This window comes from Microtus oregoni, unplaced genomic scaffold (genome assembly GCF_018167655.1).
Source record: "Microtus oregoni isolate MIOR12 unplaced genomic scaffold, Mior012 000047F_ref0000412, whole genome shotgun sequence".
In the NCBI taxonomy this organism is placed as follows: Eukaryota; Metazoa; Chordata; class Mammalia; order Rodentia; family Cricetidae; genus Microtus; species Microtus oregoni.
The window spans coordinates 7,412,493-7,419,827 of NW_024543221.1; positions in this window are offsets into that span (position 1 = coordinate 7,412,493).

Below are 7,335 nucleotides of genomic sequence, written 5' to 3' on the forward strand. Positions count from 1 at the left end.
TTGGATCTTTAGGTTAAAACCCCATTTCTGTCTCTTAGTTTTTATTAATTGTGCTTCAGCGGGATGATTCTTACACTTTATTTTAGCCAGAAAACTGAAAAAGGAATGTTTTTGTTTTTCAATAGAAAACAAGTGTTGTTTAGTGGAAGAACATAACTCTAGAATAGTTACATTTGTAGCTGGCCTGTCTGTGGTGTCTGTAATAAATAGATTCGAACTTGCCCATGTTCAGTTTACCCCCATGAAGATGGTACTAGAGATGAGGTCTGTTGAGGAGGTGAGCAGGTGGCCTAAGTATCTCTCCGGGGGGGAACTTGGACTCCGGAGGACTGACGTGGGTCAGAATGGTAGAAGAGGCTGAGGGGCACGGTGATCTAGGATGTGCTTTGGAACTCAGGTATTCCTCTCCCTTTTCTCTTGGGAATGAGAATATAACAGTAGAAGCTAGCTCTACTGGTAAAATAATGCCCCAGATACAAAGTAAGCCCAGTGGGACAACTTGACCAGAGACTAAAGACATGTTCCAGGAACACAGGCTGGGCTCTGTAGCGTATTGTGCTACTGATAAATGCTTCTTCAGAACGGCCTTGGCTCCTATGCAGTTATTGTTGAAGTGGCTAGTATTTAGATTCCAGGAAGTTCAGTGTTCAGGTGACAAACGACACATTTCCCCATTGGCCTGTAGCCCTACCTGTCTTAAACCATGTGCAATAAAACTGGGCAAGTTATGCTTTGTCAATAACTTTTTTATCTCAGTAGTATTTTGTACATGGGGGGGGGGAACTCATCAACAGAGAGCTTCCTTCATAATGGACAAATGAAACAAGGGGACATTTCATAGCGTCACTTGTAGACCAAGTTGGAGTCAGCACACTAAAGGGACCAGCTTTACTGAGGGGTGGGGGGCCTGCACAGTGGTTCTGTACAAGCAGCACAAACAGCACACTAGGAATAAATGCCCAGACGAAGCTCCGAGCACAGGCTGAGATTAGCAGGACGCCACTGTGGAACCTTAAGGTTTGTGCATCCCAGTGTTTTCTGGGACTGTGAACGGGAGGTAAGTAGCTGTGCTCCTTCGTTTCTATGCAAAGCTTTACATTTTGTTTTGTTTTTGTTTCTTAAACAAGGTCTGCCCGTGCAGACACAGCTGGCCTTGAACTCACAATTCTCTGCTTCAGCTAGTACATGTGTATACTACAACACGGAGTTTTTCTTTCCTAGAATTTTCTTATCACATGTTCCGTTAGAGCACTGTGATTTAGCACCTGTGGGAATTATTTTAGGTCTGCTGAACCTAAAGCAGGCACTATGAATAACGACACCAGCCAGGTTTTGTTAGGCACTTTGAAACTCCCATTTCTTCATGCCCCCATATTTCTGTGCTGTCCCTTCTAAGAAGCTGAAGTTGGAGCTCAGAGATGAAGTACCTCTCCAGGGTTAGGCACCAACCATATTAGAGTGGTTCCGAAGATACCACGCAGACCCTACATCTATTGTCCCCCAGCCCCATGTGAAGCACTGAGCTGGGTAGCTAGGATCAGAAGATGATTCATAGCCCTGAGGCCATTGACTCAAGCAAACAAGGTCTGTTCTCCCAGGCTTGTGGGAGACTCCCTCTTTGTGTCCTCGGAGCCACCATACAGTCTTCCCAAACTATCACATTTAATTATTTTGTAGTGCTTGTCTTGCCCATTAGTGTGTTAGTGAGGCATACACATCTTTATGTTCCACCACCTAACAATGTCTGGTTTAGTAAATAATGAGTTGAAGTAAATAAAAATGTATGAAAGTGACTGAGGGTGTCCACCCCCTGGAAAATACCTTAGCAAGCTTATGCCAAAAATAGGGCCTTGAGAAACTGTTGGGTTAGTGTCTTACTGTTCTGTTGCTGTGAAGAGACATCATGACCAAGGCAGCTTGTAAAAAAAATTAGGGGTCTCAGAGGGTTAGTTCATAATCATCATGGTAGGGACCATGGTGGCAGACAGGGAGGCATGGCACTGGAGCAGTAGCTGAGTTCTAGTTTTCCTTAGTTATGATAAAAGATAAATTAGATATGAAACTTTAGACTCACAAAGAAATATTGTAACTAATTCCTGCTTGATACCTATTTTGTTATATGTAATTTTACTATGTTAAAGTTAAAACCTTTTTATTTAGACAGAAAAGGGGAGATGATGTAGGATTCCCTTCTGTATGCTATGAATATGTTTTATTACCATTGATTAATAAAGAAGCTGCTTTGGCCTATGGCAGGACAGAATATTAGTAGGCAGAAAAACTGAAATGAATGCAGGGAGACGGAAGGTAGAGTCAGGGAGATGCTATTGTAGCTGCTGAAGGAGAAAGACACCAGAACCTTAGCCACAGCCTCGTGGTGATATACAGATTAGTAGAAATGGGTTAATTTAAGATGTAAGAGCTAGCTAGAAATAACATCTGAGCCATTGGTCAAACAGTGTTGTAATTAATGTAGTTTTTGTGTGATTACTTGGGTCTGTCTGGGTGGCCGGGAAATGAACACACAGTCCACCAACAGCTGAGAGCATGAATAAATGTCCGTAAATGTGGCAGAGCCAGAAACCAAGAAAGAGAAACTGGGCCTGATGAAATCTCAAACCCCTAAGTCAGACCTGGTGGTCTTAAATCGCAGCACATCTAAAACACTTGATCTAATGGTTCAGTCCCTGTGTTCTGTAGCAGTGGGTGGCGTGAGAATGGCAGCCGTTGAGTGGGTGCCATGGGGCCTGGCGTATGGATTTCCTCAGTAAGGGATAATATTATTGGATAGTAACATTTTAAAAAAGAAATGATAGGCTGCTCAATGAGTGTCCCCACAAAAGATGTGGGAAGTGTCTTAGTCTTGAACTTGGAGAACTATGACTCCATGCCAGTTCACTCATGTCTTCCATCGTGACTACCCTGAGTTCACAGATAACCTCCCCCATCAGGACAACTGTGTTCAATTAGTGTGCTTTCAGTAGCTAGCTGCCGCAGATACAAGGTTTTTGATAAAAAGAACAATTAAAAGTGATTTCTGAATCTGGTAAATCATGGAACACGATCTGAGCTGTAATTCAGAATATTGGATTTTATTGCCATTTGACCCCTGGTGGGATTCTTAGGTGCCTTTCCGAACTTCTGGCCCCACAGGCTTGTCTCCGTGTGGTAATGGGGTGTGTGCCTTCCCACCTCCGGGAATTATTTTAGATTGGGAGCTGTGGTGTGAGCGTGCTCTGTAGGCTGGCCTGTAGGACATGTGCAGGGGCTGCTCTCCATCATCAGGTACATCTGTTCACCTCTCCATCATCAGGTACATCTATTCACCTCTCCATCATCAGGTACATCTGTTCACCTCTCCATCATCAGGTACATCTGTTCACCCGAGGCTTCGGGGGAGGAGCGTGGCATGAGAGTGGGCTACAGGAAGACTGTGGCTCAGGAGATGACCTCATCTGGAGATGTCCACATAATTTAAAGAAGGCCGTTATAGTGGGCCTTAATCCAAACAATAAAAGTACAAGTGGGCACATACACGCACACAGGACAAACAGCATCTGAACGTGAAGGCAGCAGCTGGATTCATTTGCACAGTACTTCTAAGCTGGCGCTACAGAAGATGGCTTGTGAACCACCACAAGCTGGAAACGATGACTGGGACTGATTCTCAGTCCTCGCCTCGGAAGGAACAAGCCCTGCTCACGCCGTGACCTCATGGCCATCAGAACCGGGAGACAGTAGTCCTCTCGTGAGGCCTTTAACCTTGAGCACCTTATACAGCAGTCCAGGCCAACTAACAATAATTTACAAATGTGTGTTTCAACTGGGTGCTAGCATGACTTCAGCCCTCAGTCTGGTCCTACCGGATAGGTCCAGACAATTCAGCCCTCAGTCTGGTCCTACTGGATAGGTCCAGACAATTCAGCCCTCAGTCTGGTCCTACTGGATAGGTCCAGACAATTCTCCAACTGAGTCTGCTTCTAATGGTTTGGCCGTGACCTAATTCCCGAGTTTCCCTAACACTGTTCTTTTTTTTGCCAGTGCTCTATCAAACCCCCTCTAGCCCCAGATGCTCAGATGTCTACTGTCACCATTCCTCCCTGTGAGTCCTCCATGGCGCCGTCCTCCCTCTATTAATATAATCCGCCTTCCATTGTTGCACACTGCAACATTTTAAAAAATGCTTTCCCTCACCTTAGGGATTCTATGGCTGTGAAGAGACACCGTGACCACGGCAACCCTTACAAAGGAAAACATTTCATTGAGGTGGCTCACAGTTCAGAGGTTCAGTCCATTATCATCATGGTGGGACATGGCAGTGTGCAGGCAGACATGGTGCTGGAGAGGTAGCGGTTGCATGTTCATCTGCAGGCAACAGAAAGTAGACTGGATACTCGGAGTCGATTCAGCAGAGGAGACTTCAAAGCCTAAGGTTTCCATAGCAATGACAAGGACTGACCGACCTCTGAGTAAACAGCCTGTGGAAACGGCACGGTCACCAGTGAATCACACTCCAGCCTATGCTTTCAGAAACAGGTGAAGCATTTGCCTCGGCGATGGTTTGTCTGCCCAGCATGTATGAGAGCCTGGATTTCATCCTCAGCTCTGCCAGTGAGCCAAAGGTGTGGATAAGGTGTGGTGTTGAATGTCACCTTGACTCCCCACTTCTGACCGCCCCTTGGTTTTATGGGTTTTGTTTGTATCTTAAATATTGTGGGGCCTAGCCGGGCGGTGGTGGCGCATGCCTTTAATCCCAGCACTTGGGAGGCAGAGGCAGGTGGATCTCTGTGAGTTCGAGACCAGTCTGGTCTACAAGAACTAGTCCCAGGACAGGCTTCAAAACCACAGAGAGACCCTGTCTCGAAAAACAAAACAAAACAAAACAAAAAAATATTGTGGGGCCTTTAAAATCCAGAGACTTGCCTACACCTAGGCTCATGGTCTTAACGTCCTCCTGGCAAAGGCTTTCCTCTGGCCAGGGGGAGAGCCACTTGGGCTGCCCTCTTTAGAAGCACAGCAGGGCTGGCTGGGTGTGTCAAAGATTTCTGACAATTTCGTTGGGTTGGAATCACAGAAAATGCTGGAAGGAAGCACAGTTCAGGTACTAAATATCTGCATGGACCTGTGCCCTCTGGGTTTGGGGCCATATGAATTTAGGGCTCCATATCCATCCATTAAAGAGCTAACTAAAAGCCAGGCGGGTATAGAGGCATATCTCTTTAGTCCTAGGACTCGGGAGGCATCACTGTAAATTTGAGGCAGGTGTGGTCTACATACAGAGGTCCAGGCCAGCCAGGGCTATATAGTGAGACCCCATCTAAAAAAAAAAAAGCTTATTGGGTGACAGAGACATATATGAAGCAAGCCAACAGTCTTACTGCATCCTGGTGACATACATGGAACAAGAATGCTTCTAAAGCAGCCATAGGGCTGGTGTGGTGGCTTTGCAGCCAAGCTCAACAACCTGAGTTCCACCCCTGGGTCCCACTGAATAGAAGAGAATGTACGAGAATGTACTCCTGAGAGTTGTTCTCTGACTTCCACACATACCATGACATGCTCTCCCGCACTCCCCGCTAGGTGTAAGAAAATCAGAGCAGCTATTGATCTAGCAGCATAAGGAAGTCGAGTGTTCTGTGCTTCCTCGGCTTTGCGCTCTGGGAACACAAGGATCTGCTCATGAAAATTTTGTCTGTTGAAACCTGTCAATGTATGAGTGATAAGAGCCAGGCTTTGAGCTGATGAGTTGGCCACCTTTTCCATTACCATAAGAATGTCCAGGACCACCAGGAAAGGCTTACTTGAACCTGTGGTTTTGGAAGTTTCAGCCCATGGTCCTGCATACATTGCACTTGGATCTGTGATGTAACCTCTCACAATGGCGGGAAATGTAAGGCTGCTTACCTCGTGGCAGCTGGGAAACAGCAAGGGACAAGTGGGGGCTCAAATACACCCAACAACACCCCCTCAGTGCCTGATTTCCTTCTATGTAGTCATGTCTCTGAAGGGTCTAGCACTTCCTAGTGGTGCCACGAACTGTTTGGAGGGGCAAGTCTGCAATGTATGCATTTTAGAGAATATTTGATATCTAAAGTACAGCAGCTAAGGAGTGCAGGTCAGAGGTGGGGGTGCTCAGCATGTGTGAGACCCTGTGCTCAATCTCCATGTACCCTCTTGACACTCTAGGAAGCGATTGGGGTGCTTGGAAGGGACTTCGGAAGGCGAGTTTCTTCTGTCTCTCATTGTGGGGACACAGCAACAAAGGTTCCTCACTGGACTTGCTGTTACTTGATTTTGAATTTTCCAGTCTCTAAACAGAGAGAAATTTATACTGTTTATAAGCTAACCCAGTCTATTTTCTTTGTGTACTTTTGAGATAGGGTCTTATGTAGCCCAGGCAGGCCTCAGACTTGATGTATAGCCAAGAATAACCTTGTACCTTCGATCTTCCTGCCTCTACCGCCTATGTATTAACATGACAGTTGTACACAGTGCAGCCTAGATTGTGAGGTACCGGGAATCAAACCCAGAACCTTATGTATGCTAGGCAAGCACTCTACCAACCAAGCCACGTTCCAGTCTGTTATTTGTTGCAGCAGAGTGAAGTGACTGAGACACCCTCCCTTTACTGTCTGGGTTTTTCTTGTTGGGCACACAAGAGTTATGACATTTCCTCCCATCCAAGCCATCTAAGCATACACAAGACAGTCCTCCCTGATGCGTTCCCAGACAGTCCTCCCTGATGTGTTCCCAGACAGTTCCCCCCGATGTATTCCCAGACAGTCCTCCCTGATGTGTTCCCCAGAGAGTCCTCCCTGATGTGTTCCCCAGAGAGTTTTCCCCAATGCTTTCCCAGACAATCCTTCCTGATGCATGTGTTCCCAGACAGTCCTCCCCAATACTTTCCCAGACAGTCCTCCCCATACTTTCCCAGACAATCCTTCCTGATGCATGTGTTCCCAGACAGTCCTCCCCATACTTTCCCAGACAGTCCTCCCCATACTTTCCCAGACAGTCCTCCCCATACTTTCCCAGACAGTCCTCCCCATACTTTCCCAGACAGTCCTCCCCATACTTTCCCAGACAGTCCTCCCCATACTTTCCCAGACAGTCCTCCCCATACTTTCCCAGACAGTCTTCCCCATACTTTCCCAGACAGTCCTCCCCATACTTTCCCAGACAGTCCTCCCCATACTTTCCCAGACAGTCCTCCCCATACTTTCCCAGACAGTCCTCCCCGATGCGGTCCCAGACCCACACCAGTCACCTTGTGTCCTTGTGTACTGCAGGAACCTGGACGCTTGCCTTGCAGAGTTTGCCTTTGGGACTCTGTAA